Source organism: Oreochromis niloticus, linkage group LG20 (assembly GCF_001858045.2).
Source record: "Oreochromis niloticus isolate F11D_XX linkage group LG20, O_niloticus_UMD_NMBU, whole genome shotgun sequence".
NCBI classification, from domain to species: domain Eukaryota; kingdom Metazoa; phylum Chordata; class Actinopteri; order Cichliformes; family Cichlidae; genus Oreochromis; species Oreochromis niloticus.
This window is the reverse complement of record NC_031984.2, coordinates 33,569,374-33,580,751: the sequence shown is the minus strand read 5'-3', so window position 1 is coordinate 33,580,751 and position 11,378 is coordinate 33,569,374.

Genomic DNA, 11,378 nt, shown 5'->3' with positions numbered 1-11,378 from the left:
TGGTTTCTTCTCACACTTGTTGAGGGCTGCTTCCTCCCAATCCGCCATGAAGATATTGGCATAGGCGGGGGCGAATTTTTTGCCCATGGCAACACCTTTGACCTGGAGGAAGTACTGATTGTTGAATTCAAAGTCATTTCGTCCCAAATTTATTTCCAGTAGAGTCACAAGTTCTGTATCAGGTCTTTGATGGTCAGGGTATTTGCCAAAGATCTTTTTAACTGCTCTTAAACCAGCTTCTGTTTCAATATTGGTGTATAAACTGTCGATATCAATGGAAAAGAAGAATGAATTTGGAGGAATTTTTAACTTTCTAATTATGGAAATGAAATGGTAAGTGTCTTTTATGTAGGATGGATGCTTTGTTGAGAGTGGATTTAGAAAGTGATCGATGTACTCGGCCGTGGCGTAGGTCTCACTCCCACAATCTGAGACAATCGGTCTCCCAGCCGGTATCTTGAATGGTATTGTCCATTTATCGGGGTCCTTGTGTATTTTGGGTAAGATGTAAAATCGTCTTATTCTGGGTTCCACTTCCCCTTTTAAATACTGTTTCTGCCTGATGTTAATGAATTTCTTATTGTACAATCGATCTATTACATGTTGCACCATAGGCACCGTGTGCAGGTAAATTGGGCTGTCTAATTTCCTATAATAATTTGTATCCTGCAACTGACGCATGGCTTCAAAAATATATTGATCCCTACTTAAAATGACAACCGCACTCCCCTTGTCTGCGGGCTTAATTACTATGTGTTTGTTGTGTTTTAATTCCGTGAGTGCCTGAATTTCATCTTCTGTTAGATTTCTCCTGTCTTTGTGTATCTTTTCATGTTTATGAACTTCCTTATTATCTTGTTTAATCAAAAAATGAACTTCTGGTGGTAATTTGTGTGGTGGTGGTGTCCAATGTGATGGTGGTGTAAATCGTGGTTTCCCCCGTTTTCCCTTATTTCCAAAATATGTGGCCAATTTTATCTTTCTGTGATAGTTTTGTATGTCCAATAACAATTGTGTCCTTTGTTTCCTATTGTCTCCCACTGTAGGGATGAACGTTAACCCACGGTTCAGCAGATCTAGCTGCGCTTTCGATAAGCTGAAGTTCTCAGCTATCACCATTACATTCTGAAACATACGGGGTCTGTCACCCCCGTTCCCCTCCTCCACGAGGCTTAAGGGGATTTTAAGTTTAAATGGGAAACCCAGTGTTCCAGCATGGCTCTCCCAGTTTGTCTGGTCCAATGCAGGTTATCCCATTCAGTCTGAAAGGACGAGCTGGGAAGGGCCGGGATGAAGGGCTGGTTCCTCATGATATGAGCGTTCAGAGTGTGCAAAGTAGTTCGTTCTGCCAACGAAAGCGAAGGAGAATAATTGATCACCGGGACCCAAATTTCGGAATATGGGAAGTGTTTTTTTGCAGCTCTGACTGCCCCTTGCAGCTGCTTAATTGCAGTCTCCTTGGCCCGCTGCCCTTTGCAGTTGAGGCCAAACGCCAAAACTACCTTTTCCACAACCACTTCACTCGTGGATTTTGCCATCAAGGCCTGGGCATGTCTGAAGTTTGCCCCAGGGTAACTGTCAATTTGCAGGTCAGGGATACTGTATCCCGGAATCCTAGCCAGATTGGAGTCCCCTATCATGAGCCACTTCTTTCTTACACTAAGGCCCCAATCTATCATCTTCCGCTCGGTTCTGACATGCTTTGTCACTCTCAAGAGTTGCGGTTTCGGTGTGGAAGTGAACATGTCTTCAGACGTGTTTCGTGGAGAAACTGCTCCTACTGCACTCGTCTGTCCCATTTGTTGTTCCATCTCTTGGGATTGTTCCCTGGAACGAGCGTGAGCACTCACCGGTGTCAACATTTCACCTTCCCCAATGTGCTCCTGGATTGCTTCATCCAGCAACCAACTCCCTTCGGCTGGTGCTGGCTCACCATGGCCTCCGTCACTTGGGGAGTCCTGCCGGATCTCCTCAATCTGTAGGAGATCATCCTCTTGTGGAATGACACAAGCATTTTGCAACCCTCTACGTCTCGGTCTTTGCTCCAAGGGTGGCTCATATTGTGGAACAGGAGAAGGAGGCACTGCATGTACCATCACCTCCGTCATGGTACCAACCGTCTGGTGAGGTGAGGATTGTTGTTCACTGCTCACGGTCTGCGGGTGTGCAGTTTGCACCATCGATGTCTGCTGTTGGGCATCTTGCCTTTCCACCCTGGTGCTCTCTACCACAAGTTCCTGTCCAGGACCTTGTGCTTCATGCTGTGCAGGCACATCTCCTTCTCTCTCCCTTCTGGAAGAAATCAAGGCCTCCGCATGGTCCAAGACATCTTGAGTTATGCGGGGCAGGTTCCTGCGGGCCCAGCGTGTGGCCACTTCAAAGGCCGCCTTCCAGTCCGGAACCAAGTCCCCTTCTAAATCCACTAACATGGTCTCCAGACCTGCCATGTAGTGTTCTTCCAGAATCAGCAAAGTGTTATAACCCCAATTTGTTGCATTCCCCCAAATGAGATCCACCGTTCGTGGTGTGGGAGATGCGGGCTTAATCATTGAGGCCAAAACCTCCACCATTCGAGCAATCATCCGTGGATGAGCTTTCCCTGGTTTGGGGGAAACATTTTGGAGATGGTGAACCATCTTGATCACTGCGTGCAACTTTCGCACTAATTTTCCAAAAGCCGGGTCTGTGGGCTGCTGCCTAAAACGGTCCCCCAACCTAGGCTGCCCTTGTCGACCCCCCGATCCAAATCTGTCATTCATCCCACGTGTCACTGCCGCATATGAACGAGATTGTGGTCCAAGGTAGCGGCTAGAAGTGAAGGGAGGCACTGGCTGGTTAGGGATGTGGAAGTGAGTCCGGTCCCTGAAGGGTCCAGACGGTGCTCTGTCCATCCCTCCGCCTCTGCCGCTTGTCCCCTGCTGGACACGTCTACGGGAAGGCAGCCGCCCTCTCCCGTGACGCACCACCGTCCAGCCCTCCGAGTCCATCCGGGACCCCATGTTTTGGATTTTTTAATTTTTTGTTTTGTGTGTCTCTTGCTGTCGCCTTTGTTATCTTTATTTAATAATTGTTTTGATGTGCTATTTATTTCAGTTAGATATGTAAAATATGTGTATATGAATTTACAATCACAAAGGCGTAGAAAAACAAGAAGAAGAAAAAAAGCGTAAATGAAATTTGTGTTTTTAAAGAAAAATAATAAATGAAATCAATAAAGTATTTTAATTTTTAATAATTGAAAATCAACAAAGTAATGTGCCCACTGCCGCGACGTTTCGACCCAAGATAGGTCTTCCTCAGGCTGGGGCACAATGAATTGTGAGCTGGGAATGCACAGAGAGAGAGAGATGTTGCCTCTTCCACGGTCAGCTCCCAAATGAGCTCCTCTCTGCTGTGCAGCCTTTTATAGGCTTGGTTTCGTGTACGTGACTTTTTGAGTTTTAGGTTAGGCAATGTGTTTTCCAATATGTGTGATGGTTTTAGACTACAATGAATGTGTGTTTTTTAACCTTTGTAATGAGATGTATGAAATGTGTTTTTTGAAATGTATTTTGTAAATTATGTGAATTTTTAAGAATTATATTTTTTTTCTGGAGTGATGTATATAAGATTTATAAATTGTATTTGTATGTTTGTAATCCAATTAGGTTTTTATGAATTGTGTAGGTTTCCAGAGAAATATATTTATAATTTTAAACTTGGATGAGTATGTTTTGTCACCGAATTATGTTGTTATGATTTTTGGGTTTGTATATTTTTAGGCAATATTGTGTTTTTAAGGGTTTTAATAAAGTTTGTGATTTTAATGACTGTTGTTGTGTTTTAACTGTAAATTATGATGTGATTAAAAGGGGCATAAAGCAAAATGTTGTGGTTTTAATGGTTTTAATGGTTTTAATAAAGTTTTGATCCCCAATATGTCCCAATTCCCCATGTGTTGTTTGTTGTACATTATTGGTATTTATTGTAATCAGATAATTATTTATTTATTTATGTATTAAAAGAAAGTAACTAACCCCCCCAAAAATTGGTTAGGGTTAGGGCAAGTGATTGGGGTGGGGCTAAAGTCATAGTGGTTAAGGTTAGGGCAAAGTATGGGGGTGGGGTTAAATAAAACCATAAGGGTTAAGGTTAGGGCAAGGGTTAGGGTAGGGTTAGGGGTTAGGGTTAGGGATGTGGAATTGAGTCCGGTCCCTGAAGGGTCCAGACGGTGCTCTGTCCATCCCTCCGCCTCTGCCGCTTGTCCCCTGCTGGACACGTCTACGGGAAGGCAGCCGCCCTCTCCCGTGACGCACCACCGTCCAGCCCTCCGAGTCCATCCGGGACCCCATGTTTTGAATATTTTAATTTTTTGTTTTGTGTGTCTCTTGATGTCGCCTTTGTTATCTTTATTTAATAATTGTTTTGCTGTGCTATTTATTTCAGTTAGATATGAAAAATATGTGTATATGAATTTACAATCACAAAGGCGAGAGAAAAGAAAAAACGTAAATGAAATTTGTGTTTTTAAATAAAAATAAAAAATAAATGAAATTAATAAAGTTTTTAAATTTTTAATATGTGAAAATCAATGAATTACTGTGCCCACTGCCGCGACGTTTCGACCCAAGATAGGTCTTCCTCAGGCTGGGGCACAATGAATTGTGAGCTGGGAATGCACAGAGAGAGAGAGATGTTGCCTCTTCCACGGTCAGCTCCCAAATGAGCTCCTCTCTGCTGTGCAGCCTTTTATAGGCTTGGTTTCGTGTACGTGACTTTTTGAGTTTTAGGTTAGGCAATGTGTTTTCCAATATGTGTGATGGTTTTAGACTACAATGAATGTGTGTTTTTTAACCTTTGTAATGAAATTGTATGAAATGTGTTTTTTGAAATGTATTTTGTAAATTATGTGAATTTTTAAGAATTATATTGTTTTCTGGAGTGATGTATATAAGATTTATAAATTGTATTTGTATGTTTGTAATCCAATTAGGTTTTTATGAATTGTGTAGGTTTCCAGAGAAATATATTTATAATTTTAAACTTGGATGAGTATGTTTTGTCACCGAATTATGTTGTTATGATTTTTGGGTTTGTATATTTTTAGGCAATATTGTGTTTTTAAGGGTTTTAATAAAGTTTGTGATTTTAATGACTGTTGTTGTGTTTTAACTGTAAATTATGAAGTGATTAAAAGGGGCATAAATCAAAATGTTGTGGTTTTAATGGTTTTAATGGTTTTAATAAAGTTTTGATCCCCAATATGTCCCAATTCCCCATGTGTTGTTTGTTGTACATTATTGGTATTTATTGTAATCAGATAATTATTTATTTATTTATGTATTAAAAGAAATTAACCCCCCCAAAAGTTGGTTAGGGTTAGGGCAAGTGATTGGGGTGGGGCTAAAGTCATAGTGGTTAAGGTTAGGGCAAAGTATGGGTGTGGGGTTAAATAAAACCATAAGGGTTAAGGTTAGGGCAAGTGTGGGGGTGGGGTTAAATTAAGCCATAACGGTTGAGGTTAGGGTAAAGTATTGGGGTGGGGGTAAAATTAAGCCCTAAGGGTTGAGGTTAGGGTAAAGTATTGGGGTGGGGTTACATTAAACCAACCCGAATAGGTTGGAGGTAGGCTAGGGTAAGGTACGGCCTGGGATAAGGACTCCCCCCGGATAGTGGTCACCAGAATTTGGGTTGTATTTTGGGTTTAGAATGAAGTGTCTAATTGTATTTCATATTCAGTCCCCCCGGCTCTCGTGTGTCCAATAACCGTATCCATTTCCTCTCCATTTTCTTTCGTTCTCCCTCCGTCCAAGTCGAATTACTTTGCAGTCCTAATACCCTTAGCGAATGATATCCATGTGAAATGAAATGTTTTACTAAAAGTGTGTGTGTTTCCTTTTTGTTTTTGATGTTATACCTGTGTTGCATCATCCTGGTCGATATTGAGTTTCCGGTTTCTCCAATATACTGTATGTCACATTTGGAACAGAAAATCATGTACACACAATTGGCCGTGCGTGGCGTAAAAGTCTGAGGGATCTTAAATATAGCTTTATTGAGCCTATTTTGCACAAAGTCCAGCTTAATGAAAGTGCCAGCCAAGACTGTGGTTTTCTGCAACGGCTGTAAGGGAGCAAGGCTTGCCCTCACCAGGTGGTCCTTGAGGTTGCTGTTTCTCCTGTATGCCGAGATTACTTGACATCTACTCAGGAGACCCTGGTTTTCTATGATCATCTTATAGTTATTTTTGAGTTTGCAATTGAGTAATCTGCTCCTAGGTGAAAAGGTGGTGATGAGTGGAATCCATTCTTTATTGATCTTCGGTCTTTGGATATGGAAGGTCTTAAGACAATGTCTCAGGAAGGACCTTGAGTATCCCCTCTTCCTAAGAGCCCGGAAGAGAGTTCTGACTGCTTCGAAAAAGTCTGTCCTCTGAGTGCAGATCCGATGGAACCTAATGAGCTGGGATTTGACGAGACCTTTGTAGGTGTGCCTGGGGTGATAACTGGATTTAAACAGTAACGAGTGTGTGTCGGTTGTTTTGAAGTATACCTTAATGTCCAGTGTTTGTTGGTTGTGAAAAGACTGTCCCTTGTACACAGTAGTGTCTAAGAAATCAATTGACTGATGATCAAATTCGTATTTAAGCCTAATTGAGGGGTCATGAGTGTCCAGTATATTAATGAATTTCTTAAAGTCCTCCTCCGAGTGGTTCCAAATGCCAAATATCATCTAAGTACCTGAGATATGTAAATGGTTTCTTCTCACACTTGTTGAGGGCTGCTTCCTCCCAATCCGCCATGAAGATATTGGCATAGGCGGGGGCGAATTTTTTGCCCATGGCAACACCTTTGACCTGGAGGAAGTACTGATTGTTGAATTCAAAGTCATTTCGTCCCAAATTTATTTCCAGTAGAGTCACAAGTTCTGTATCAGGTCTTTGATGGTCAGGGTATTTGCCAAAGATCTTTTTAACTGCTCTTAAACCAGCTTCTGTTTCAATATTGGTGTATAAACTGTCGATATCAATGGAAAAGAAGAATGAATTTGGAGGAATTTTTAACTTTCTAATTATGGAAATGAAATGGTAAGTGTCTTTTATGTAGGATGGATGCTTTGTTGAGAGTGGATTTAGAAAGTGATCGATGTACTCGGCCGTGGCGTAGGTCTCACTCCCACAATCTGAGACAATCGGTCTCCCAGCCGGTATCTTGAATGGTATTGTCCATTTATCGGGGTCCTTGTGTATTTTGGGTAAGATGTAAAATCGTCTTATTCTGGGTTCCACTTCCCCTTTTAAATACTGTTTCTGCCTGATGTTAATGAATTTCTTATTGTACAATCGATCTATTACATGTTGCACCATAGGCACCGTGTGCAGGTAAATTGGGCTGTCTAATTTCCTATAATAATTTGTATCCTGCAACTGACGCATGGCTTCAAAAATATATTGATCCCTACTTAAAATGACAACCGCACTCCCCTTGTCTGCGGGCTTAATTACTATGTGTTTGTTGTGTTTTAATTCCGTGAGTGCCTGAATTTCATCTTCTGTTAGATTTCTCCTGTCTTTGTGTATCTTTTCATGTTTATGAACTTCCTTATTATCTTGTTTAATCAAAAATGAACTTCTGGTGGTAATTTGTGTGGTGGTGGTGTCCAATGTGATGGTGGTGTAAATCGTGGTTTCCCCCGTTTTCCCTTATTTCCAAAATATGTGGCCAATTTTATCTTTCTGTGATAGTTTTGTATGTCCAATAACAATTGTGTCCTTTGTTTCCTATTGTCTCCCACTGTAGGGATGAACGTTAACCCACGGTTCAGCAGATCTAGCTGCGCTTTCGATAAGCTGAAGTTCTCAGCTATCACCATTACATTCTGGAACATACGGGGTCTGTCACCCCCGTTCCCCTCCTCCACGAGGCTTAAGGGGATTTTAAGTTTAAATGGGAAACCCAGTGTTCCAGCATGGCTCTCCCAGTTTGTCTGGTCCAATGCAGGTTATCCCATTCAGTCTGAAAGGACGAGCTGGGAAGGGCCGGGATGAAGGGCTGGTTCCTCATGATATGAGCGTTCAGAGTGTGCAAAGTAGTTCGTTCTGCCAACGAAAGCGAAGGAGAATAATTGATCACCGGGACCCAAATTTCGGAATATGGGAAGTGTTTTTTTGCAGCTCTGACTGCCCCTTGCAGCTGCTTAATTGCAGTCTCCTTGGCCCGCTGCCCTTTGCAGTTGAGGCCAAACGCCAAAACTACCTTTTCCACAGCCACTTCACTCGTGGATTTTGCCATCAAGGCCTGGGCATGTCTGAAGTTTGCCCCAGGGTAACTGTCAATTTGCAGGTCAGGGATACTGTATCCCGGAATCCTAGCCAGATTGGAGTCCCCTATCATGAGCCACTTCTTTCTTACACTAAGGCCCAATCTATCATCTTCCGCTCGGTTCTGACATGCTTTGTCACTCTCAAGAGTTGCGGTTTCGGTGTGGAAGTGAACATGTCTTCAGACGTGTTTCGTGGAGAAACTGCTCCTACTGCACTCGTCTGTCCCATTTGTTGTTCCATCTCTTGGGATTGTTCCCTGGAACGAGCGTGAGCACTCACCGGTGTCAACATTTCACCTTCCCCAATGTGCTCCTGGATTGCTTCATCCAGCAACCAACTCCCTTCGGCTGGTGCTGGCTCACCATGGCCTCCGTCACTTGGGAGTCCTGCCGGATCTCCTCAATCTGTAGGAGATCATCCTCTTGTGGAATGACACAAGCATTTTGCAACCCTCTACGTCTCGGTCTTTGCTCCAAGGGTGGCTCATATTGTGGAACAGGAGAAGGAGGCACTGCATGTACCATCACCTCCGTCATGGTACCAACCGTCTGGTGAGGTGAGGATTGTTGTTCACTGCTCACGGTCTGCGGGTGTGCAGTTTGCACCATCGATGTCTGCTGTTGGGCATCTTGCCTTTCCACCCTGGTGCTCTCTACCACAAGTTCCTGTCCAGGACCTTGTGCTTCATGCTGTGCAGGCACATCTCCTTCTCTCTCCCTTCTGGAAGAAATCAAGGCCTCCGCATGGTCCAAGACATCTTGAGTTATGCGGGGCAGGTTCCTGCGGGCCCACCGTGTGGCCACTTCAAAGGCCGCCTTCCAGTCCGGAACCAAGTCCCCTTCTAAATCCACTAACATGGTCTCCAGACCTGCCATGTAGTGTTCTTCCAGAATCAGCAAAGTGTTATAACCCAATTTGTTGCATTCCCCCAAATGAGATCCACCGTTCGTGGTGTGGGAGATGCGGGCTTAATCATTGAGGCCAAAACCTCCACCATTCGAGCAATCATCCGTGGATGAGCTTTCCCTGGTTTGGGGGAAACATTTTGCAGATGGTGAACCATCTTGATCACTGCGTGCAACTTTCGCACTAATCTTCCAAAAGCGGGGTCTGTGGGCTGCTGCCTAAAACGGTCCCCCAACCTAGGCTGCCCTTGTCGACCCCCCGATCCAAATCTAGCATTCATCCCACGTGTCACTGCCGCATATGAACGAGATTGTGGTCCAAGGTAGCGGCTAGAAGCGAAGGGAGGCACTGGCTGGTTAGGGATGTGGAATTGAGTCCGGTCCCTGAAGGGTCCAGACGGTGCTCTGTCCATCCCTCCGCCTCTGCCGCTTGTCCCCTGCTGGACACGTCTACGGGAAGGCAGCCGCCCTCTCCCGTGACGCACCACCGTCCAGCCCTCCGAGTCCATCCGGGACCCCATGTTTTGAATATTTTAATTTTTTGTTTTGTGTGTCTCTTGATGTCGCCTTTGTTATCTTTATTTAATAATTGTTTTGCTGTGCTATTTATTTCAGTTAGATATGAAAAATATGTGTATATGAATTTACAATCACAAAGGCGAGAGAAAAGAAAAAACGTAAATGAAATTTGTGTTTTTAAATAAAAATAAAAAATAAATGAAATTAATAAAGTTTTTAAATTTTTAATATGTGAAAATCAATGAATTACTGTGCCCACTGCCGCGACGTTTCGACCCAAGATAGGTCTTCCTCAGGCTGGGGCACAATGAATTGTGAGCTGGGAATGCACAGAGAGAGAGAGATGTTGCCTCTTCCACGGTCAGCTCCCAAATGAGCTCCTCTCTGCTGTGCAGCCTTTTATAGGCTTGGTTTCGTGTACGTGACTTTTTGAGTTTTAGGTTAGGCAATGTGTTTTCCAATATGTGTGATGGTTTTAGACTACAATGAATGTGTGTTTTTAACCTTTGTAATGAAATTGTATGAAATGTGTTTTTTGAAATGTATTTGTAAATTATGTGAATTTTAAGAATTATATTGTTTTCTGGAGTGATGTATATAAGATTTATAAATTGTATTTGTATGTTTGTAATCCAATTAGGTTTTTATGAATTGTGTAGGTTCCAGAGAAATATATTTATAATTTTAAACTTGGATGAGTATGTTTTGTCACCGAATTATGTTGTTATGATTTTTGGGTTTGTATATTTTTAGGCAATATTGTGTTTTTAAGGGTTTTAATAAAGTTTGTGATTTTAATGACTGTTGTTGTGTTTTAACTGTAAATTATGAAGTGATTAAAAGGGGCATAAATCAAAATGTTGTGGTTTTAATGGTTTTAATGGTTTTAATAAAGTTTTGATCCCCAATATGTCCCAATTCCCATGTGTTGTTTGTTGTACATTATTGGTATTATTGTAATCAGATAATTATTTATTTATTTATGTATTAAAAGAAATTAACCCCCCCAAAAGTTGGTTAGGGTTAGGGCAAGTGATTGGGGTGGGGCTAAAGTCATAGTGGTTAAGGTTAGGGCAAAGTATGGGTGTGGGGTTAAATAAAAATAAGGGTTAAGGTTAGGGCAAGTGTGGGGTGGGGTTAAATTAAGCCATAACGGTTGAGGTTAGGGTAAAGTATTGGGTGGGGGTAAAATTAAGCCCTAAGGGTGAGGTTAGGGTAAGTATTGGGGTGGGGTTACATTAAACCAACCCGAATAGGGTTAGGTTAGGGTTAGGGGTTAGGGGTTAGAGGTTAGGGTTAGGGGGTTATAGGGTTAGGGTATAGGGTTAGGGGGTGGGGGTTAGGGTAGGGGGTTAGGGTTAGGGTTAGGGTTAGGGGGTTAGGGTTAGGGGTTAGGGTTAGGGGTTAGGGTTAGGGTTAGGGGTTAGGGTTAGGGTTAGGGTTAGGGTTAGGGTTAGGGTTAGGGGGTTAGGGGTTAGGGTTAGGGTTAGGGTAGGGGTTAGGGTTAGGGTAAGGGTTAGGGTTAGGGGGTTAGGGGTTAGGGTTAGGGTTAGGGTTAGGGGTTAGGGGTTAGGGTTAGGTAGGGGGTTAGGGTTAGGGTTAGGGTTAGGGGGGTTAGGGTTAGGGTTAGGGTTAGGGGTTAGGGTTAGGGT